The 25,262-nt window shown below is 45.1% G+C and overlaps 2 pseudogenes; both read left to right on the forward strand.

Annotated features, from left to right (window-relative positions):
* LOC125516437 (receptor-like protein EIX1) overlaps positions 1 to 24,836 on the forward strand; it is a 77,612-nt pseudogene extending 52,776 nt beyond the window's left edge.
* On the forward strand, positions 14,806 to 15,985 carry LOC147963537 (uncharacterized; annotated as a pseudogene).
* Positions 24,837 to 25,262: the final 426 nt, after the last annotated feature.

The raw sequence follows: 25,262 nt of genomic DNA on the forward strand, positions 1-25,262 counted from the left end.
GGGAAATCCTTTTGTTTCCTGGTGCTCTGCTTGTGGGGTTCGTCGTCGTCCTCACTTGGTGTGTCGAGCCCCTTGTGTTCGGCGTTGAGTTTGCTGGATTGCTTGAAAACCCAACAATCTCTGTGGGTATGGTTCACAGGCTTCCCGGGAGTACTGTGTATTTGACATATCTTGTCCAAGATTTTGTTTAAGTTGGATAGCTCGTCCCTGTTATCCTTGAGGGGCGGCTTTCCCTGATTCTACCGCGAGCTTTTGAATCCGGCATTGACCGCCGTGCTCTTTGGGCTATTTCTCTTATTCCGGCGCTGGTCCTTGCTGCGTCGGGGTTTTCCGTTTCCATCCCTAACTTCGGATGTACTTGGGTCGCTGGTGCTACATCTTGCCAACCAGCTGTCCTCTCCTGCGCAAAAGCGGGTCATGAGGCTTGTTAATGCGGCCATTGTTCTTGGCTTTTCTTGGCCGAGGTGTCTGGCGAGCCATTCGTCTCGAACGTTATGCTTAAAAGCTGCTAGGGCTTCAGCGTCCGGACATTCGACTATCTGATTCTTTTTAGTAAGAAATCTGTTCCAGAATTTCCGGGCTGACTCTCCGGGCTGTTGAGTTATGTGACTGAGATCGTCTACATCCGGAGGGCGGACATAGGTCCCTTGAAAATTTGCCCGGAAAGCATCCTCAAGCTCTTCCCAACTTCCAATGGTGTTTTCGAGAAGGCCTTTGAGCCAATGTCGGGCTGGCCCTTTAAGCTTGAGGGGTAATTATTTTATGGCGCGGAGGTCATCTCCTCTGGCCATGTGTATGTGGAGGATATAATTCTCGATCCAGACCCCAGGGTCTGTTGTTCCGTCATACGCCTCTATGTTTACGGGCTTGAATCCCGCTAGAAATTCATGGTCCAGCACCTCATCGGTGAAACATAGGGGGTGTGCGGCACCCCTGTATTTGGGTGTGCCGTGATGTTCCGATATTTGTTGTGTTGCATTGCTTACTAGAGCTTGCTTTCTTGGCCCGTCGACGGATCTGGCTGGGCCATCTTTTTGATGCGGATCCTTTGGTGGATCGCGTGCCGGCTTGTGTGCGGCGCCGCTTGCCGCTCCATGCTGGCCATGCGGTCGTCTATCCGACCGGGTGGCTTTCCTATTTTTTGACGACAAGGGCTCTAAGGCCTCCTTGTCAAATTCAGGCAGTAGCTTCCACTTTGGATAGCTTTTTGTGCGGCGACTGCCGCCATATTTGTCCGCGGTGTTGAGTACTTTGCTCCATCTGATTCTGAGTGCATCTTCCGCAGTTTTGAGCTTCCGCTTCTGCTTTTTCAGGCTACGCGCAGTGGCGACGAGCCTTTTATGGAGGTTTTTCTGCTCCATGAGCCTATCCGGCGTAAGGTCGTCCGGACTGATGTTTTCGCCGGGGACGGGGTGTTCGGTTTGTTTATCCAAGTTGCCCTGTTCGAACGGTTGCTCGAAGGCATGTTCGCCGTCCGCCGGCTCGTCCTGCTCTATGGCTGGGTCTGTATGGCTGCTGTCTCTGTCGAGGCGGGGCTTGGAGCGGCGCTTACGTCGCCGCTTTGATTGCTTTTCGAGTGAACGATCCCTCGTTGCATCCCTGTGTTCCTCGTCGTCGCTTCCTTTGGTTGTGTCCACCATGTATACATCATGAGATGAGGTGGTTGTCCAGTGCCTTATAGGCGTTGGTTCATGTTCATCTCCTACATCGTCGTCCATACCGTCGATGTCTTCGGAGTCGAAGTTGAGCACGTCGTTTAAATTATCGACAGTGGGTATGAAGTGGGTGGTGGGTGGGCTTTGAATTTCTTCATCATCCGCATCCCAGCCTTGCTGACCATAGTCCGGCCAGGGCTCTCCTGATAAAGAGAGAGACTTTAGTGAATTCAGAATATCGCCGAAGGGCGAGTGCTGAAAGATGTCCGCGGCGGTGAACTCCATGATCGGCGCCCAATCGGGTTCGATCGGTAGGGGCGCGGAGGGCTCGGAGTCTGGAGAGGAGTCCGGCTCCTTGGAGTCACGGGCTTCGCATAGAATAGGGCTGGTGTTCGGCTCGATCGCCGTAGAGATTGCACCCCCCGAGGCGGTGTCCAACCACCCATCCTCGATTGGCGCAGTTGGCTCCGAATTAAGGGTCGGAGCTAATGCGGGTGCGGCCTTCAGGGCACTGTTCGGCGGCAGAGCTAGATCATGCCCATCGTGACAGTGCGGCGCGCTCGGCTGCGGCTCGAATCCGTCGAAGATCGAGTCTCCGCGGAGGTCAGCTGTGTAGTTTAAACTTCCAAATCTGACCTGACGGCCAGGGGCGTAGCTTTCGATCTGCTCCAGATGGCCAAGCGAATTGGCCCGCAGTGCAAAGCCACCAAATACAAAGATCTTTCCGGGGAGAAAAGTCTCACCCTGGATCGCATCGTCGTTGCTGATCAGAGGAGCCATCGGGTCTAAAAGTGACGACACAGAGGAACTCTCAATGAAAGCACCAATGTCGGTGTCAAAACCGGCGGATCTCGGGTAGGGGGTCCCGAACTGTGCGTCTAGGCGGATGGTAACAGGAGACAAGGGACACGATGTTTTTACCCAGGTTCGGGCCCTCTTGATGGAGGTAAAACCCTACGTCCTGCTTGATTGATATTGATGATATGGGTAGTACAAGAGTAGATCTACCACGAGATCAGAGAGGCTAAACCCTAGAAGCTAGCCTATGGTATGATTGTTGTTCGTCCTATGGACTAAAACCCTCTGGTTTATATAGACACCGGAGAGGGCTAGGGTTACACAGAGTCGGTTACAATGGTAGGAGATCTACATATCCATATCGCCAAGCTTGCCTTCCACGCCAAAGGAAAGTCCCTTCCGGACACGGGACGAAGTCTTCAATCTTGTATCTTCATAGTCCAGTAGTCCGGCCGAAGGTATAGTCCGGCTATCCGGACACCCCCTAATCCAGGACTCCCTCAATGAGTGTCCTTTTCAAAGAATATTCGAAGATTCTAGGATATTTAGCTCACACCACAATTTGCTAAATCTCTTCTCATCCAAGGGCTTTGTGAAGATATCGGCTAGCTGTTCTTCAGTCTTCACATGCTCAATAGAAATGTCGCCCTTCAGCACATGATCACTAAGAAAATGATGACGTATCTGAATGTGCTTTGTCTTCGAGTGCTGAACTGGCTTGTGAGCAATCTTGATGGCACTCTCATTGTCTCAGAAGAGAGGCACATTCTTCATGTTGACGCCGTAGTCCTTGAGAGTTTGCTTCATCCATAGCAATTGGGCACAGCAAGAACTAGCGGCAATGTACTCAGCTTCAGGAGTAGATAGTGATACACAGTTCTGTTTCTTCGAGGACCAACAAACCAAAGATCGTCCGAGGAAATGACATGTACCAGATGTTGACTTGCGGTCCACACGATCACCAGCATAGTCAGAGTCAGAATATCCAATGAGATCAAAAGCCGAGCCCTTGGGGTACCATAATCCAAGTGTTGGTGTGTGAGCTAGATATCGAAGAATATGCTTCACAGCCTTATGGTGTGATTCCTTCGGTGTAGCTTGAAATCGGGCACACATGCAAACACTAAGCATTATATCTGGCCTAGATGCACATAAGTACAATAAGGAACCTATCATGGAGCGGTATACCTTATGATCGAAGTCAATACCATTTTCATCAGTGCACAGATGCCCATTTGTGGGCATAGGAATTTTGATGCCTTTGCAATCTTGCATGCTGAATTTCCTTAGTACATCCTTGAGGTATTTCTCCTGAGATATGAATATGCCATTGCGTTGTTGACGAATTTGAAGACCTAAGAAGAATTTCAACTCTCCCATCCTAGACATTTGATATTCTTCACTCATCATATAGGCAAATTCATCACTATAACATTGGTCAGTACAGCCAAAGATAATATCATCAACATATATTTGGCACACAAACAATTCACCATCATAAGATTTAGTGAAAAGAGTAGGGTCAAGTGAACCGGGTTTGAAGCCTTTCTTCATGAAGAGTTCCTTCAAGGTATCATACCAAGCCCGTGGGGCCTGCTTGAGGCCATAGAGGGCCTTGTTGAGTCTGAAGACTTTGTCAGGATTCTTTGGATCTTCAAAACCTGGGGGTTGAGCAACATATACTTCTTCCTCAAGCTTACCATTGAGGAATGCACTTTTCACATCCAGTTGATATAAAGTGATATCATGATGGTTAGCATAAGCAAGTAATATGCGAATAGCCTCAAGTCTAGCAACAGGTGCAAAAGTTTCATCGAAACCAATTCCTTCAACCTGTGTGTAGCCTTGAGCTACAAGCCGTGCCTTATTCCTCACCACAAGGCCATTTTCATTTTGCTTGTTGCGGTAGATCCACTTTGTGCCGATGATATTGTGCTTGCGAGGATCTGGTCGTTTGACCAGTTCCCAGACATTGTTCAGCTCGAACTGATGTAATTCTTCTTGCATGGCCTGAATCCACTCAGGCTCCAGAAATGCTTCATCTACCATAGTGGGCTCTGTAATAGAGACAAAAGCATAGTGCCCACAAAAGTTAGACAAATGTGAAGCTTTTGAGCATGTGAGAGGACCTGACGCTTTGATGTCATTGATGATCTTTTCAACATGCACTTCTTTTGCAATGCGAGGATGAGCTGGTTGTCATTGAAGAATTTGATCAGCGTTTTCTTCAGCATTTTCTTCAGGTGCATTAGCCCAATGTTCTTCATGTTCTGGAATGAATTATTCAGCAAATTCTTCAGTAGGAATGACATCCTCAGTAGCCTTGAACTTGATAGTTTCCTCAGGTGCTGGTTCATCTATCACAGTAGGTCGGTGCTCTCTTTGTGAGCCATTAGTTTCATCGAACCGCACATCTACAGTTTCAACAACTTTGTGAAGAACGTTATTGAAGACTCTGTAGGTGTGCGAGTCCTTTCCGTAACCAAGCATAAAACCTTCATGTGCTTTCGATGCAAATTTTGAGTTGTGATGAGGATCTCTAATCCAACATTTAGCACCGAAGACTTTGAAATAACTTACATTGGGTTTCTTATCAGTGAGGAGTTCATAGGTAGTCTTTTTGAAGAATTTGTGAAGATATACTCTATTGATGATGTGGCATGCAGTATCAATTGCCTCAGTCCAGAAACGATGAGGCGTTTTGTATTCATCAAGCATAGTGTGAGCCATCTCAGCAAGAGTCCTGTTCTTGCGCTCCATGACGCCATTCTGCTGAGGAGTGTAAGGAGCAGATAACTCATGAGTAATACCAAGTTCATCAAGATAGTCATCGAGACCAGAATTCTTGAACTCAGTGCCATTGTCACTTCTGATGTGCTTGATCTTCACACCAAAGTTGGTTGAAGCCCTCGAGGAAAATCGTTTGAAGACTTCCTACACTTCATGTTTGTAAGTAACAAGGTGTACCCATGTGTAGCGAGAATAATCATCAACAATAACAAAGCCATATTGAGATGCTTCATTTGAAATAGCAGAATAATGATTAGGACCAAAGAGATCCATGTGAAGCAATTCAAACGGGCGAGTGGTGGTCATGATAGTCTTTGCTGGATGCTTGGCCTTCGTCATCTTCCCAGCTTCACAGGCTCCGCATAGGTGATCCTTGAGGAATTTGACATTCTCGATGCCAATGACATGTTTCTTCTTCGCAAGCGTGTGCAAATTCCTCATGCCTGCATGACCAAGTCATCGATGCCAGAGCTAGCCTTCTGAAGCTTTTGCAAGTAAGCACACGGCTGGTTGTGGTCCTGTAGAGAAATCAACAATATACAGGTCTCCTCTCCTAAAGCCTTCGAAGACTTTGGAATTGTCAGCTTCCATAACCACAACACAACGGTACTTGCCAAAGACAACAACCATATCAAGATCACAAAGCATTGAGGCAGACATAAGGTTGTATCCTAAGGACTCAACAAGCATGACTTTGTCCATGTGTCGATCCTTTGTAATCGCAACCTTACCTAGACCCAATACCCGACTTTTGCCTTTGTCAGCAAAGATGATATGCTTCAGATGCGACGGAGATAATGGAGCATCCATCAATAGATTCTTGTCACTGGTCATGTGGTTTGTACATCCACTATATAGGACCCACTCAGTGGCTTTGGGTTGATCATCCTGTAGACGAATTAGTGCAGCTTACAAACTCATATACTTCATCAGTGAAGAATATGACATCAATTCATCAGATCAATTTCATCAAGTAAAAGAACTGATAAAGCAATATGAGGACGTGAGAAATGAAAGTTCATTTCTTCATGATTAGCATGCGTCCTATCAGGCATGCTTAGGTCTCTAGCAAATTCTTCAGACGATTACGTGCGTCTGGAGACCTGACCCTGCAGAAGAGATTAGTTCTTTTTCTTCACCACCCACATCTGAAGGGGTGGCAAAGAGTTCATCATTCTGCGAGCTCCATATGAGAAGGATGGCATAGAAGCCAGTCCATTTCGTTTCACATAAGCGGGGTTAGAGTAAGCATAAGAGTATGCAGAGAAATTCTTCGAGGACTTATGGACATAATGATTTGAAGAATAATGCACATATCCATAATCCTTAGATCTTCCCTGTGAAACAGACGGGTTAGCATGATGATGTTCATATGAGGACTTTGATCCATATGAGGAATTTGGTCCGTATGAGGACTTGAATCCATATGAAGAATTTGGTCCATATGAAGAATTTGATCTGTGGTTCCTTTTCTTCACAGGTGGCGTCATGATGACATTCACCTGAAGATTTTCAAGGCATCTTTTGGGAACCCAGATTTTCTTCATAGGGGAGCCGTTCCTGCAGTTAGTGCCAACATATCTAGCAAATACTTCACCATTCTGATTTTTGAAAAGTTTATAGTTGGAGTCAATTGACTCATCATCAGAATGAGGAGATTCACATGCAAATCCAGATAAGTTAGATGGATCAACTGGAGGTTCCTTTGCAGCAACCCATGTAGTTTTGGGGTACTGCTCAAGCTTCCAATATGTACCATCAGCATTGAGTTTCCTCTCAAAGGCGATACCCTCTTTCCTAGGGTTCCTGTTGAGTATCTGCTTTTTAAGCACATCACAAAGAGCCTGATGCCCTTTGAGGCTTTTGTACATGCCTGTCGTGTACAATTCCTTCAGCCCTGCATCGTCAGTGATACTAGCAATGTCCTCAGATGAGGAATTAGTGATAGCAGAGGCATGTGAATAATTTGAAACATTAGTAGCATTTGAACATTCAGGTGAAGAATTAGCAGATTCACATTCAATGCACTTCAAGCATGGAGGAACAAATTCTTCCTGAGAAGCGCTGATTTGTTGAGCAAGTAATGAATCACGCTCCTTCCGAAGATCTTCATAACTCACTCTTAGGTTCTCAAGGTCTTGCTTTCTTTGAAGAAATTCATAAGAAAGCTTCTCATGCTCGGATAAGAGAGTGTTATGATGACTTTGAAGATTGTCAAACCTAGTCTGAAATCTCTAAAGATTTTCAGTCAGGGCTTTAGTGCGATCCATTTTTTCACCGAACATATCATCACTTTTGTCTAGCATGTTTTGAACCTTTTCTAAAGCCCTTTGTTGTTCTACAGCAATCTTAGCAAGTTTAGAATAGCCGGGCTTAAGATTTTCATCAGATTCATTCTCACTTGATTCAGATGAGGTATATTTGAGTACCTTGGCACCCTTTGCCATGAAGCAGTAGGTGGGAGCGTAGTCATCATCCCCTTCATCAGCTTTGTTGGTGAGGTTATTTTCTTCAGTGTTGAAGATAGACTTGCTGACGAATGCAGTAGCGAGAGCTAGGCTCGCCACTCCGGATTCGGACTCCTCAGATGACTCCTCTTCCTCATTTTCTTCAGATTCAGCCTCAGAGTCCATTTCCTTGCCAATGAATGCCTTGGCCTTCTTGGAGCTGCTCTTCTTGTGATATGAAGGCTTTGAGGATTTTGATGATGAGGATTTTGAGGATTTCTTCTTTTTCTTCGCATCATCAGAACTATAATCCTTATATTTCTTCTTCTTTGATTCCTTTTCCCATTGAGGACAGTCTTGAATGTAATGTCCAGGCTTCTTGCATTTGTGGCAGAGCCTCCTCTTGTAGTCACTTGATGAGGAATCATTGCTCCTTGAGGGTCTTCCAAGGCGACCACGCCTTGAGAACTTTTGGAACTTCTTCACGAGCAGAGCCAGATCATGGCTTAGTTCTTCAGGATCACCAAGGCTGCTATCAGAGTCTTCATCTTCGGACTCAGATACTGCCTTGGCCTTTAGTGCACGTGATCTGCCATAGCTTGAACCATAGAGATCTCTCTTTTCAGCAAGTTGGAACTCATGATTATTTAGCCTCTCGAGAATATCAGCGGGATCAAGTGACTTGTAATCAGCACGTTCTCGTATCATCAATGCCAGAGTGTCAAATGAGGAATCAAGCGATCTCGATAATTTCTTCACCACCTCATGGTCGGTGATGTCAGTGGCACCAAGTGCTTGAAGCTCATTTGAGATGTCAGTGAGGTGATCAAAGGTTTGTTGAAAATTTTCATTGTCGAGTCTTTTGAAGTGGTTGAAGAGATTGTGAAGAACATCAACTCGAGAGTCACGCTGAGTTGGGACCCCTTCATTCACTTTGGACAACCTGTCCCAGATAAGCTTCGCTGTCTCCAAAGCACTCACTCTGCCATACTGTCCTTTGCTCAGATGGCCACATATGATATTCTTCGCTTGAGAGTCGAGTTGCTTGAATCTCTTCACATCAGCAGCATTCAGAGAAGGTGTGACTGAGGGAACACCATTTTCCACAACATACCAGAGATCATTATCAATTGCTTCAAGATGCATTTGCATCTTATTCTTCCAGTAGGGGTAGTCCGTCCCATCGAAGGTAGGACACCCAGCAGAGACCTTGATCATACCTGCAGTCGACATAACTAAAACTCCAGGTGGTTAAACCAAAATCACACAGAACAAGGGAGTACCTTGCTCTGATACCAATTGAAAGTGTGTTACATCGACTAGAGGGGGGTGAATAGGCGATTTTTATGAAATTCTTAACTGAGGAATTTGCCGGTGAGGAAATTCCTTAGTGAAGAACTACTAGCAGCGGAATAAGTACTCAAAAGTAAACATAACAGAATACAAGCATAGTCATCATGATGAAATGAAGACAGGCACAGACTACAGGAAGCGTAATCACAGGATAACACAGGATCAAGACAAACAGACTGAAGAAATTGAACTGAGGAAATTGAGGAAGTCTTCAGTCAAAGTCTTCAAACACAGATATGAACAAACACACAACACAGTTATGAGGAAATGAAAGAGTTGAGGGAATTGAACCAGTAAGCTTGGTGAAGACAATGATTTGGTAGACCAGTTCCAACTGTTGTCTCAGTTGTACGTCTGGTTGGAGTGGCTGAGTATTTAAACTCGAGGACACACAGTCCCGGACACCCAGTCCTGAACACGCAGCTCAGGACACCCAGTCCTCACCGTATTCTCCTTGAACTAAGGTCACACATACCTCGTCCAATCACTCGTGGTAAGTCTTCAGGCGACTTCCAAACCTTCACAAACTTGGTCACTCGGCGATCCACAATTCCTCTTGGATGCTCTAGACCATGACGCCTAACCGTCTGGAAGAAGCACAGTCTTCAAAGGTAAAAAAGCGTCGGATCCACGCAGGATCAATCACTTGGTTTTTGTAGGTGTTTGGGTTTTGGGTTTTTGGTTTTTCCTCACTTGATGATTTTCGCTCAAAGTCCTCAGAGGATGGGTTGCTCTCAAATGACAAGTGTCAATTTCTCTCGGAGCAGCCAACCAGCTAGTGGTTGTAGGGGGCGGCTATTTATAGCCTAGGGAGCAGCCCGACATGATAAGACATAAATGCCCTTCAATGATATGACAGTTAGGTGGATAGATATTTTGGGACAGCTGGCACATAGCACAGCAACGGTCGGAATTTTGAGTAGCAAAATCCTCAGGGCTATCATGTTCCTCACTGTGTAGGCAATCCGCACTGGCGAATTCCTAACTCCTCAGTCAGGACAAATTCCTCATAGACCAGAAGAACTTCGTCTCTGTCACTGAAGAAATTGACTGAACTGTATGAGATTTCCAATGGCTTCACTCGAAGGGATTGGTAGGTGTAGGATTTTGAGTTGAGCATCACATGGAAATTTTTCCTTAGTATTTCCTCGACCCCCTTTAACAGTACGGTGTATCCTATGACTCAAGAAAGAGAAAAACAAAACTATGAAAACAAAAGCCTTCAAGCTTCATATTCCTCGCATGAATATCAAGTCTTCACGGACACACCAATTTCTTCACTTTCAAAGTCTTCATGAAAGTCTTCAGAAATATCAAAATCTTCAGTCGAAGATATTTATTTTTAGGGGTCAACTTTTCCTGTAAATATCAAACTCCTCATAGACTTATAGACCTGTGTACACTCACAAATGCATTAGTCCCTTAACTTATAAGTCTTCAATACACCAAAATCACTAAGGGGCACTAGATGCACTTACAACACCGTTATTCCTTGACTCTGGGGAGGCCACCCATGTGGGAAATAAGAATGTTTTCTCTTTCGAGCTTGCGTGGTTTGAGAGAGAAGGTTTCTTAGATCTCGTAGCCAGAGAATGGGCTAAGGATGCAGGAGGTAGAACTACACTTGAGCGCTAGCAGAATAAAATTAGGCACTTGAGAAGTTTCCTACGTGGGTGGGCTAAGCATCTTAGTGGGGTCTATAAGATTGAGAAGGAACATCTCCTTACGCTTATTCAGTCCCTTGATGTAAAAGCCGAGACCATGATCCTGCCAGCCTCGGAGCTTCATGCCAAGATCGACTCAGAAATGAGGCTGAAAGATCTCCTTCGTGAGGAAGAATTAAAGTCGGCGCTTCGGGCTAAGGTCTGAAGGGTCGGCCAGTGGGATGCGAACACACAATTTTTTCACATGATCACCAATGGTAAGTATAGAAAGAAGAGGATCTTTCAGCTTGAACAAGATGAGGGAACGATTCTTGGTCAGGAAAACTTAAAGCTTTATGTTACTGAGTATTACAAGTAGTTGTTTCGGCCTCCAGAGGATAACTATGTGTCGTTGGATGAGTCTAGGATTGAGGATGTGCCTCAACTGACGGCTGTTGAGAATGATATTTTAGTTGCTCCTTTTTCTGAGAAAGAGGTGTATGACACGATTTCCCAGATGAAGAATAATAAGGCTCCTGGCCCGGATGGTTTCCCGGCAGAGTTCTACAAGAAGTGTTGGCACATTATTAAAGGAGATCTATTGCCTTTGTTCAATGATCTATTCTCTGGCCAGCTTCACCTTTTTCAGCTGAATTTTGGAACGATAACACTTCTTCCCAAGAAGACAGAGGCAGTGCGGATTGACCAATTGCAGCCAATCTGTCTTCTTAATGTTAGTTTCAAAAAATTTACCAAGGTTGGGACGAATAGGCTCACACAGATTGCGCATACTGTGGTGCAGCCTACTCAAACTGCTTTCATGCCGGACAGGAACATTCTTGAAGGGGTGGTGGTACTGCATGAAACACTCCATGAGATTCACACGAAAAAACTGGATGGAGTGGTTTTTAAGGTGGATTTCGAGAAAGCGTATGATAAAGTCAAATGGACTTTCCTTCAACAGGCATTACACATGAAGGGTTTTGATGAAGCTTGGCGACGCCAAGTAGAATCCTTCACGCAAAAAGGGAGTGTTGGAATTAAAGTGATTGACGATATAGGTCATTATTTCCAGACACACAAGGGCCTCAGACAAGGTTATCCAATGTCTCCTATTCTATTCAACATTGTCGTTGATATGTTGGCAATCTTGATAGGTCGGGCAAAGGAGGCCGGACAAGTAGGTGGCTTGGTGCCTCATCTAGTTGATGGTGGTGTGTCCATCCTACAGTACGCCGATGATACAATCATCTTTATGGAGCACGACTTGGCTAAGGCGAGAAATATGAAGCTGGTACTGTGCCTTTTCGAGCAAATGACCGGTCTGAAGATTAACTTCGATAAAAGCGAGTTGTTCTATTTTGGTAGAGCCAAAGAGGAACAAGATGCATACAAGCAACTGTTTGGTTGCGAATTGGGGGATCTACCGTTCACTTATCTAGGTATCCCCATTCACCATCGTAAGTTGACTAACAGCGAATGGAAGTGTATCGAGGATCGGTTTGAGAAGAAACTGAGCTGCTGGAAGGGCAAACTCATGTTGTATGGAGGCCGATTGATTCTCATTAATTTGGTGCTCACGAGTATGCCTGTGTTTCTTTTATCCTTTTTTGAAGTACCAGTTGGAGTTAGGAAAAGGCTGGACTTCTATCGGTCACGTTTCTTCTGGCAGAGTGATGAACTTAAGAGAAAGTATCGTTTAGCCAAATGGGATGTCATCTGCCGACCAAAAGACCAAGGGGGTCTTGGGGTTGAGAAACTTGAAGTCAAGAATAGATGCCTTCTCAGTAAGTGGCTATATAAGTTATCTGCCGAGACTGAGGCAACTTGGGCGCAGATTCTTCGTAACAAGTATCTGTACTCTAAGACCTTGTCGCAGGTGACAGTTAGACCAACTGATTCGCCTTTCTGGAAGGGGCTAATGAGGGTCAAAGCTACTTTCTTTAATAGAACAAAGTTTATTGTCGGTGATGGCAATAACACTCGATTCTGGGAGGATACTTGGCTCGGTGATATGCCGCTGGCTCTTCAGTATCCGTCGCTATATCGTATTGTGCAGCGACGTGATGCTCTGGTTGCAATGAGTTTGCAATCCGCTCCCCTTAATATTCACTTTAGGAGGGTGCTTGCTGGGGACCGGTGGGAGGCTTGGATTCATCTGGTGAGTAGACTGATGGAGGTTCAGCTTACTCATCAGCCCGATCAGTTGTGTTGGAAGCTTACTAGATCTGGGGAATTCACAGTCAAGTCGATGTACATTGATGTCATCAACTCTAGTGTTATTCCTAGTTCAAAACATGTTTGGAAAGTTAAAGTTCCTCTGAAAATCAAAGTGTTTATGTGGTTTGTACATAAATAAGTCGTTCTAACAAGAGATAATTTGATTAAGCGCAACTGGATAGGTTCTACTAGGTGTAGTTTCTGTGGTCGGGATGAAACTATCCAGCATCTTTTCTTTGATTGCCCGTTGGCGACAGTGTTGTGGCGCTCGGTGCAAATTGCCTTTAACATTACTCCTCCAAATTCGGTCAGGTCGTTATTTGGAACGTGGCTTGTTGGTATAGAGGCCGAAACAGCTAGACAAATTCGAGTAGGAGCATGTGCGTTGTTATGGGCAATTTGGAACTGCAGAAATGATTTGGCTTTTAACAGAACAACAACTATTCATTTTTTGCAGGTTTTATTCTGGACTACTGCGCTAATCCATATGTGGTCCTTACTCACTCCGACGGAGGCCAGGGAGCGTTTAGTTACTGGATCTGTCCGGTGGGAGACGATGGTAGCGCGGGATATCTTCAACCGGTTTGGATGGCGGTCATGTAATAGGATAGGCAATTAGTTTACCTATCTATCTATCTTATGCCAGCCGGTTGTGCCTTTTGGGCCTTTTTTGTTTTTCTAGCTCTTTGTGAGCCAGCCTACTTTTTTGCAGCAGATTGCAAGACCTTGTTGAACTACTTTATTTATTTATAATTGTGGCCATATGCATTGCTCTGATGCAGAGGCCGAGGAGTCCCCCCTTTTCGAAAAAAAATGGTCAGGGTTGATTCGAAGGATACCACCGCAGCTGGGTAATCTCTCCAACTTACAATACTCAAATCTTGGGTTCCTCTCAATGGGCACATACTCCACAGATATCACGTGGTTGTCACGGTTAACTTCCCTTGAGCACCTGGCTATGACCTCTGTGGACCTCAGTGCAATTGTTCAGTGGCTTCCGGCGATAACATGCTTGTAACTATGAAATTTCTTCGTCTTTCCTTTTGTCAGCTTAGAAATAACCCTGATTCTCTTGAGCTCTCAAACCTGACATCTCTTGAAACACTCGACCTTTCATACAAGGGTTAATTATCCTTTTGCCCTCAGAGGTGTCCATGTGCTCAGTTTTGCCCTCAGATGCGAATTGTCCTCAGTTTTGCCCCTAGTCCGAGCACAGCAACTATGACGAGGCCAAACGGCCATATTTGAGTCCATTCCGTCCGCCGGTGTTAGTGGTTGTGGGTCCGGAGCTTACACGTGGGACCGCGTGGACGTGGGTCCGGAGCTGACATGTAGGCCCGTGCAACTAAATCCCCAAATCATTGGCAACCCATCCGCCCGGTCGGCTGTCCTGCGCCGCCGCCGCCACCTGCGCCGTGGCCAGCACCTTCCCCGCCACCAGCTGCATGGCCTGCTCTGCCGCTACCTCCCTGCGCCTATGCTCCACGGCTACCTGCGACGCCCACCACCTTCCTGCGACACCACGGGTGGGGCGCCCGCCACCTGCTCGATCCGCGGCGCGGCCTCCTTCCGTGTGCCCGGCCGGAGCGCTCAAAGGTGGGGGGCTGCTGGAGCTATTTAAACTAGGAGGAAGAACCCTAGGGCGAAATGGTGAGCAGCGGCGACCCCGGAGTATTTGGCGAGGCAGGCATCGGGCCGGAGATCCGCCGCGTCCACGACTGGGTTCCCGAGGGGTAAGTATCGCCTCTTGTTTAGATTGAGCTTAGTTGTGCATTTGAACACTCGATTCGAGTAGGTTTGCCCAATTAGTGTGCTGATTGCGTCTCTGTTTTTCGCCGGTTAGGATGGAGTTGCGGTTTGCTTTCATGGTGCACATTAGAAGGGACCGTACATGTTCGATGCAAAGGATAAGAAGAAATACCAAGGAGGTTTTGATTATCGGTTGCCAATGGCTAGTAATTGGAGTTTCAGACAATTTGGGGAGGTAATTTGTAGCCAATATCCTTGGGGTTTGCTTGATGAAGTGGTATACAAATACTATGATGGGGAAAAGAATTGGGTGACAGTTAGTAATGATGAAGAGCTAGCTACCATGTTTGTTAGGCATAAAGAGAAAGATAATTTTCATGTGAGGCTGCAAGTTGATGTGCTTGAGCAGGCATTTGGACCTAGGATGGCGGGTGCAACATCTCGGGGAGAACCAAGTCGTCGTAATGGCATCTCTAGCCAGAACAGTTCAGTTGGTGCACGGCGACGTGGTGGCTCGACAAGTGTGGGAAACAGCAGTAGGGTCCCCCTTGAAGTGGAGCCTAATGGCTACAATTCTGGGGTTGATGAAGAGAAGCTATATTCTGATGTTATTCGGAATTTACGACGGGCACCTCGGACTGAAAATCAAGATGAGGCTCACAATGCAGTCCGTGTGGATGATGACGCGATGGGTGAGGACGAAGACCTTGTAGCTGTTGAATGGGACCCTTTGAACCCTCATATGGAAGAAGGTACAGTTTTTGCATCCATGAATGAGTGTAGAAATGCACTTGTGACATACTGCATCAAGGTAGAACGTACTTTCAAAGTTGACAAGAGTGATCAAGTACGTTACAGAGTGCACTGTCCGACTGAAGGTTGTCCATGGAGGCTGCTTGCATCTAAAATGCGGAATAGCACTAATGTTCAGGTCAAAGTGAACCCTTTTAAGCACACATGCCAGGAATCAACCCTTAGGAAGGATACAATCAGTAGAGCCAAGTCAAGATGGGTGGCAGAAGAAGTAAAGAAGTCGGTGAAAGAAAACCAGCAAGTGGGTCCAAAGGAATTGCAGAAGAACATCAAAGATAAGTTCAAGATAGATTTACCATACATGGGGTTGTTCAATGGTAAACAACATGCTATGGATTCTATTTATGGTAACTGGCAGGAAAGTTTTCAATTGTTGTATTCATTCAAAGGTGAAGTGGAGAGGACAAGCCCAGGTAGTATTGTAGATATTGATCACCACACCGTGGAGTACACATTCAGGGGAGTGACAAAGACCAAGGAATGCTTTAGGAGGGTTTTTGTCTGCTTTGAGGCTTGTCGCCGGGGTTTTTTGGCAGGCTGCAGGCCTTATTTGGCTATTGATGCCACTTTTCTCACAGGGAGGTTTAAAGGACAGTTAGTAGCAGCTTGTGCAGTTGATGCACATAGTTTTGTATTTCCAGTTGCCTATGGTGTGCTAGAGACAGAGTCTGAGGAGAGCTGGACTTGGTTTTTGCATAATCTCCCCCGGGCTATTGCACATCCCAATGGGTTGGTCATTCATACAGATGCCTGCAAAGGTTTAGAAGTGGTCGTGGATAATGTGTTCCCTGGAGTAGAGCATAGGGAATGCATGCGTCACCTTGCTGCAAATTTCATGAAGAAATTCAAAGGAAAGGTGTATACCGACAATTTATGGCCAGCATCTTTGACATGCAGTGTGAAGAAGCACAACTACCACTTGAGGCAGTTATACATGAATCCCAAAGTGAAAGAATACTTGGAAACACACCACTCCAAGTTATGGGCCAGAAGCCAATTCAGTGAAGTGAGCAAAGTTGACTATGTGCACAATAATCTAGCAGAGTCTTTCAACTCAACGATCCGGAAACTAAAGGGTCATTATGTGGTGGATTTGCTTGACATGATAAGGATAGAATACATGCAGAAATTTCATTATCGTGCAGGAATAGCCGAGGCAAAATTCATGGGCCACATTATCATCCCTGCCGTGATGAATGAACTGAAGCAGAAGACAACAGGCTTGGAAATGAACATGACTCTTTGCTCGGGTACCACAACGGAGATACCATATTTGGATAAAGAGAAGAGGGAATGGAGATATCCAGTGGATTTAGAAGCTAGAACTTGCAGTTGTAGGCAATGGCAGATAATTGGGTTGCCATGCATTCATGCCTTGTTTTTCATCACTTCTCTCCCAGGTCCAGCAGGGAACATACAGCAGTATGTGCATGATTACTACTCTGTTGCAAGGTTCAAAGCCACATATGCTTATGCCTTGCCTGCTATGGAGGGAAAACAACAATGGGACATGGTGGACCCTGGATTCAAGCTTTGCACTCCAATTCTGAAGAGAACAGCAGGTAGACCAAGGAATAGTCGAATCAGACCTCGCAGCGAAGGAGCTGGACTTGGAGCGAGGAAGCGTAAGTGCACAAGGTGTGGTGGGTCTGGTCATTTTGCTAAGTATTGTGATAACACAGTAGATCCAGCGTTCGGAGAGAGTTTCGATGAAGGCTTCGATGAAAATGTTGGTCAGCAGTCGGTTGCCTCAATAGATGATGAAAATGATGGTCAACAGCCGGTTGCATCAGATGAGGATTTTGACAAGGATCCAAATGATGATGGTCAACAACCGCATGATTTTGACGATGATCCAAAATATCCTCCAAATAATGATTCAAGTGAGGCTCCAAATGGTGATCCAAGTGAGGCTCTAAATGGTGATCATGGTGATCCAAGTGAGGCTCCAAATGGTGACCAACCTTCTGTTGTTGTGAGTTCTGCTAGGTATGTAAATCTTGCAAGGGTCAAATACTACTGTACATCTATCACTTGACATGATCTCATTACCGTTTATGTTTTGCACAGCTCTATGATAGGTTTGAAGAAGACGCGCAACATACCGACAACCAAGAGAAGAAGAGAAGAAACAATGAGAGCAAGGTGCACGAGGAGCAAAGTGATGGCAAGAAGCTCAAGGAACAGACAGAAGCCCCAACGCTATCTATGAATAATTATGAAACATTATGAATAAGGGATGATGTTGTATTATGAAACATTTATCACTTGACATGTTGTATTTCTGTTGGATGATGTTGGACCTATGTTAGAAGTATGTTTGACATGATGTTTGAATGAGCACATGGTTTTTCCTTTTTTGATTTTTTTGAATTTTGTTTTGCTCATTTAAATTCTGGTCAAACCTAACTTTGACCAAGATTTAAACAAGTCTAAAACATCAAAATGAAAAACTCAGTCTGGATACTTCTTAGTCAATCCAAAATGAAGTTGTGGTGAGCTTTTTGAAATTTTCATGAAAAATGTGCTAAAAAGAGGGGTCCAAAGGTAGGGTAAACAGCCTCATTTCTAAGCAAAAAAAAATTTGACCTTGTCTAAATCAGCCAAATAACTTTCCTACACATATATTCTATATGTACAGACTATGTGCGCTGGTTTTTCCATTTTTTTATTTTTTTTAAATTTGTTTTGCTCATTTGAATTCTGGTCAAACTTAACTTTGACCAAGATTTAAACAAGTGTAAAACATCAAAATGAAAAACTAAGCCTGGATCCTTCTTAGTCACTCCAAAATGAAGCTGTGGTTAGTTTTTTGAAATTTTCATGTTCATTTCCCCAAAACACTTCTCTTCACTTCATACAAGAGAGTTTGAGATACTCGAGATATCATACAATACACATGAACTTATCATTTAAATGTATGTAAAGCTTGTTTATCAACTTAAATCGTTAGTATATGACATAAGAAGACTATGTGCGCAGGTTTTTTATTTTTCTGATTTTTATTTAATTTATTATGCTCATTTGAAATCTGGTCAAACATAGCTTTGACTGCTCCAAACCCCGCTAACCCTAGCGCTGAACAAGGACCGTTCATCTAACCCTAGCAGCGATCAAGGGCCGTCGATCTAACCCTTCTAGAAGGAATCTGCGGGGAGGAGGGGGGCGATCCGCGAGATGCAATCTGATTGGCTGGGAGACCCATTGTTTTTTTAACAAATACCGGGCGCGCTGGATGGACCGTTGGGCCGTCTCGTGCTCTGGGCCTGAGACCACAGTAAATAGCCCGTCTCAGCCTTTCCAGGCCTTGCATGCATGGAGGCGGCGACGTGGGTTTGCATGCACGGGAGGCGGCGACGTGCATGCATGCGAGCGAGGCGAGCGAGGCGCGCTAGGTGAGCTAGGCTAGCGAGGCGAGCTAGGTGGTTCAATGCAGTGGTTCAGGGCAGCGATTCACATGCACCACCCGGTCAAAGAGCTATGCAGTGATTCAGATGCACGCACGCGTCCCATGCATCGTTTTGTGCAAAAAATTAAGTGTGCAAAACGTAACGGATACACACACGCGTCCGAATTCACACACGCACCGTTCTCATCCTTTCTCTCTTCCTCTCCCACGCACAGGCCTATAAATGGGGTGCCTCTCTTCCTCTCCCACCCACAAGCCAGATCCGATCCTCTCCAACTTCAAACACCCAAGCGACCGAGCCCTCCCCAATCGAGACCAAGTGAAAATGCAATTCAACGGGCCGACCTTCAACCGTCCGCCTGTCGTGCCGGAGCTGCGCTACCCACCGGGCGTGCTCGTGGAGAGGGAGCTCCGTGTGTGGGCTATTTCAAGGTGGAGGGGTTCCGTCAAACTCACTCGCGCCTTCCTCAGAGCCGGCTATGCCCACCTCCCACGGGGCTCGCCGAGGATGTTCACCCTCAACGAGGTTCATGACCGCGGCGGCATCCTCCTACTGCTCACGGTCACCTTCACCAACCCGTTTGACGCGTGCGAGCTCCTCGGCCAAGTCTTTTGGTGCGGCTGCGAGGCCATCTTCTTCACCGTCTACAACATCTACACCAACTACGAACGCATCTTCCCTGCTCCAGGCCAGATGCACTCTCTTCCCTACGACGAGGAGGAGGAGGTGTGAATATGAAGACGGTGTTCAAGGGGCGCGCGCGGCCAAGGTGGAAGAAGAAGGTCAAGATGAAGATGTTCAAGCCCGGAGTCAGGCTCGTCATGTTTCGTTTTTTATTTTGTTGCTTTTCTATGTCGTGTCGTGTCGTGTCATGTTTCGTCATGTGTCTGTGAACTGTGAACTTATCTAAGTTATTGCAATGGTACGGTGTGTTCCATCTTATCTAAGTTATTAGGGTTTATTATGTGTGTTAAAAAATGTTCGTGCCCAAACATATCATTTCTTCCCTAAACAAGTCATGAAGTTCGAGAACTTGTGGTTTTCATTGATGAAAATCGGAGGGGGTGAGAAGCCTTCTGTTTCATTCAAACAAAAAGTCATGAGCTAACATGCAAATTTATTCCCTTTAAATCCTAAACCAAGTGCCACTCTATCCCTAGACCAAGTGCCACTCTGACCAAAATCATGTGGTAGTGCAACATACATTTTCAACCTTCCAACCCTCCAAAATTTAAGTGCAAAACAATGGAAAAACACTCTCACGCGTGTCCAAACATTCACGGTCTCACTATTTTTTTTAAAAAAAATTCAAAATCTCACTATGTATACCTTCCTTCCCTATCCATGTCAAAGTCTTGCCATTTGTCCTAGCGGTTACCAGCGCAGCCCTAAACACCACAAACCCACGCGGTCCTGGGTTCGAGTCCCCAGCTGCACCAATTTTTTGTGCATTTTCCACCCTTCATTTTTTAGACAAATTATGTTTTTCTCAATGTAATGCCCTTAAAAATTGTTCATTTATTTTGGCACCTGGCGTAAACCTCTACCAGAGCTGAGGCACATTTTCCATGACATTTTGGTTTTTGATTTAAATCATGGTGTATTTGAATTGGATTAATTAACAGCTCCAAAAAATTTCTAACCTTAATTGTTTGGCTCCGGAATAATTCAATTAGCTTCCACAAAAAGTTTCAGCATTATGATTTACTACCTAAATTAAATCAGAATAGAAAACAGAAAAATACGCAAGAGAACCCCCGAATGGGCCTAATTGGATGCAGTTGGCCCATTAGTCTAGCCTGCACTTGGCTCTACGCTCTGAATTTGGCCCAAGAGCAACCTTTTTTTTGGACAGAAAGGCAGAGCAGAGAGCTGCATTTCATTGATCAAAAGTTTCTGAATTCCTAATTTCTTCTCTTTTTTCCAACATATTTAAATGTTGGCCACTTCTTCTCTTTTTGTTTCAACATTTAAACAACCTTTAAACAACTTTAACCAACATTTAAACTAGGTGGATTTTCAAACAATTTCAAGATTACAAATTCCTCCATAATTCATGCCTTTCCATATATTTTCAACATTACAACCAGTGCGATTACCATACCTACAAATGCCCAAAAGTATTTGCAAATGGGTATTGGTAGTGCTTGATCTTCAAGCTTCCTAACCTTCTTCTTCAACATCCTAAGCTCAACAGCTAGCTCTCTGTCAGTGCGTGCTTCGCCCTCCATCCCTTCTTTCGGAGCTCGTGGTGCGGCCACTGCCGTTCGTGGCAGCATGCGCAACCATTCTTCATACTCTTCTTGCAGTTCATTCATCAGAGTCTTGGCCAGAGCATCGACCCAACGAAAGAAGCATGTCACCTGCATGAACACCAAACAGATCAACCCATTGCTCAAAGATCCCGACCACGAAAATGGTGCAATTGCCCTGATTCTTACCCCATTCTCGCTGCACACGTAGAACGGACGATTCTGGTTCCTCGGTGTCTGAGAAACCCTCCGATCAACGCCCGCCCGGCACCGCGGACAGACGAAGACAGGAATGTCCACACGCGCCCGGCTCTGCATCCGCGAGGTGGCGCGAGAGCTTGAGGAAGACATGGAGCTCGGAGCCCTCCACAGCTAGCTTCCCGCCGCCGTGCTCTCTCTCTCTCTCTCGCCGTGGTCACTGCCGTGCTCTCTGTCGCCGTGGTCACCGCCGCTGTCGCCCGCTTATATAGCACACCCGCCAACGGCTCTCTGCTCAACGGCTCTTTGCTGGGTCCCACAAGCCACGCGTGCAACGGTCTGAATAAAATTGGCCGTTTCTGTCGCCTGGTCCCACCTGTAAGGGCCGAGTCAAAAGGTTGACCTGACGGAGACGACAGAGTTCACGGAACGAGTCGGTGCGCACGGACTAGGGGCAAAACTGAGCACAATTCGCATCTGAGGGCAAAACTGAGCACATGGACACCATTGAGGGCAAAAGGATAATTAACCCTTCATACAATGACTTCCATAAGCATAGCACGCCCAACTTTTTTTTCGAAAAGGGGGTCTCCCCGGCCTCTGCATCAGAGTGATGCATACGGCAATCTTAATAACCAAATATAAAGGTTCCAACAAGGTTTCAAAGTCTCCAACTGGAAAAACTAAAAAGAAAGCTCACACAGAGCCAAAATGGGCAAGAAACACAAACTAACCAATAGAAGACGCCACAACCGGCTGGCTGAAGAGAGATGGGTAAACTAATTGCCTATCCTATTACATAACCGTCATCCAAACCGGTTGAAGATATCCCGAGCTACCATCTCCCAGCGGATAGATCCAGTAACCAAATGCTCCCTGGCCTCCATCAGAGTGAGTAGCGACCACGAACGGATCACTGTCGTGGCTCAGAATATAACCTGCAAAAAGTGAATACACGATGTTCTGTTAAAAACCAAATCATTTCTGCAATTCCAGATAGCACGCCCAACTGGTTTTGGAATTTAACTAGCCTCAAGAATTTAGATATCTCGTCCAGTGGTTTCTATGGCCCAGTTCCAGATGAGATAGGTAATATGACCTCCATGGTAGAACTTGATTTATCAGGTAATAACATTGTGGGGATGATACCTTCCAATATGAAGAACCTATGTAATTTGGAAATATTATCTTCTTCCGCGAACAATATCAATGGGAGTATAACAGAATTATTCCATCGATTACCCAGTTGTTCACGGAATAAATTGCAGAAGTTGTCTCTGCAAAACAGCAATCTGACTGGAAGCATGCCAACTACACTAGTAGAGCCCTTGAGAAACCTGAGCTGGCTGAATCTCGCAGATAACAAACTTACTGGTGATGTGCCACAGTGGATAGGAGAGCTCACAAAGCTAACAACACTGATCCTTGCCTTCAACAAACTTCATGGGATCATTAATGAAGGCCATTTATCACATCTAGATATGTTAGAGGAACTGTTTTTGTCAGACAACACCATAGCCATCACACTGAGTCCAACTTGGATTCCTCTTCCCAGTCTAAGAATAATTCACCTTAGGTCCTGCCAGCTAGGGCCTAAATTTCCGATGTGGCTTCGATGGCAAACACATGTAGTGAGTCTTGATGTATCAAACACAAGCATTAGTGACATGGTACCTGATTGGTTTTGGAGAGCAGCTTCCTCAGTAGTGTATCTCAATATCAGAAATAATCAGATTACAGGAATCCTCCTGTCAACAATGGAATTTATGAGAGCAGAAGTAATGGATTTCAGTTCTAACCAGCTTGGTGGTTCAATACCTAAGCTTCCCATCAATATAACCTATCTGGATCTCAGTCGGAACAATGTAGTTGGGCCACTACCATTAGACTTTGGAGCGCCAAGGCTTAGAACACTTGTTCTATATGATAACATTATCTCTGGTGCCATTCCATCTTCTTTGTGCAAGTTGGAATCATTGCGGTTGTTAGATCTATCAAGAAATAATCTCAATGGGTCAATTACTGATTGCCTAGTCAATGAGACCGGCACAAACATGACAGGTCTGAGTATCACTAATCTAAGCCTAAGAGACAACAACCTCTCGGGTGGTTTTCCTTCGCTTCTCCAGAAATGCCCGAGACTCATCGTTCTTGATCTCGGACATAATCAGTTCTCTGGGACTTTACCAGCATGGATGGGGGAGAAGCTATCATCTTTGTCATTCTTAAGACTAGGATCCAATATGTTTTATGGTGACATTCCATTTGAGTTTACGAAGCTTGTTAATCTTCAATACTTGGACCTTGCCTACAACAATATATCAGGGACCATACCGAGATCTATTGTTAACTGGACAGGCATGACACAAACAAGAGATAATACTGATGATCTTCAGGATGCATTCACTTCTTGGGTTTTATATGATGACAATGAACTAATTGACTACAGTGCGAATTTGACTGTACTCACGAAAGGTCAAGAGCGATTATATACAGGAGAAATCATATATATGGTGAATCTTGATTTATCTTGTAATAGTCTTACCGGAGAGGTTCCTGAACAAATAGTCACTCTTATAGAATTGAAGAACCTGAACTTATCATGGAACAACTTCAATGGAAAAATCCCTGAGAATGTCGGTGCCTTAATCCAAGTGGAGTCACTCGACCTATCACGCAACAGTTTTTCTGGTGAAATCCCATCAAGCTTATCGGCCCTCATGTCATTGAGTCGCCTGAACCTTTCTTACAACAATCTGAGAGGAAAGATACCAACTGGATATCAACTGCAAACACTCGAAGATCCAGCATCTATTTATATTGGCAACCCCGGCCTCTGCGGTCCTCCTCTCTCTGTAAATTGTTCGTCACAGCCCGAGCCAATTCCTGGAGAAAACCACGGAGATGCAAGCGACGACTTGGTTTCATTTTTCCTAGCCATGGGCTCTGGATATGTGATGGGTCTCTGGGTGGTCTTCTGTACCTTCTTGTTCAAGAGGAGATGGAGAGTTTGGTGGTACTCGCTCTGTGACAGCCTGTATGATTGGGTTTATGTGCAAGTGGCTGTTACCTGGAGTTCCTTGAGAGGTAAAATCAATGGCTAGAAGCTGAGATGAGATGACCATCACTGGTTCTTGGTTTGTGCTCATGTAATTCAATAAATGCTTTTGAGATTTATAATGAATGTATCAATATCGATGTTCAGGTATCGTACTAGAACTAGTCAGGATATGTATTCAAGGTGCATTCCGTCGACTGAGATTGTTATGCTGTTTTTCGTATTGTACTAGAACCAGCACTGGTGGTTCTTGATTTGCTCTAGACATGTATTTTGATATAATCTGGAGATTTATCATGAATGTATCAATTGATATTCCAGTGTATTGTACTGGAACAAGTCACGCAAATGTATGTATTCTGGGTATACATTGTATTGGAACTAGTCATGCACATGTATGAATTATAGGTGCATACCATCGACTGAGTATATATGATGCGTTTTGTTGTTGGTGCTTTTCTTTTTTATAATAATTTATGGTTCTTTTCAATGTGCTTTTACCCCATGGTAAATATTAATTCCTCGGGCAAAACTCAAATGGCAAAGGTAAGGAGGATGAAACCGGTGATGGCAAGGATGATGATAACATGGCCGGTGATGAGGCTGATTCTGATTTTGTTCTGGCCTGGAAGATGTTCGATTCTGCAAGAGCAATGGAGAGAAAATCGAAGTCCTTGCTCTAGCTGAGGTCTCCATGTAGGAGGTGGTCTCTGTTTTGTCCTGCATGTAACCGTTGGATGGTTTTTATACTCATGTCCCCGTATCGGATTTACAGATGACATAGACTGCTCGCTAGATTACCACTTCAAAGGTTCAGCTCTCTTGGATTATTTGATTGAGCCTGACCATTGTCGAATTGTCGAACTCGAACTGTAT

The sequence above is a fragment of the Triticum urartu genome, chromosome 6A, assembly GCF_056163025.1.
Source record: "Triticum urartu cultivar PI428250 chromosome 6A, HENAU_Tu73, whole genome shotgun sequence".
Taxonomy (NCBI): Eukaryota; Viridiplantae; Streptophyta; class Magnoliopsida; order Poales; family Poaceae; genus Triticum; species Triticum urartu.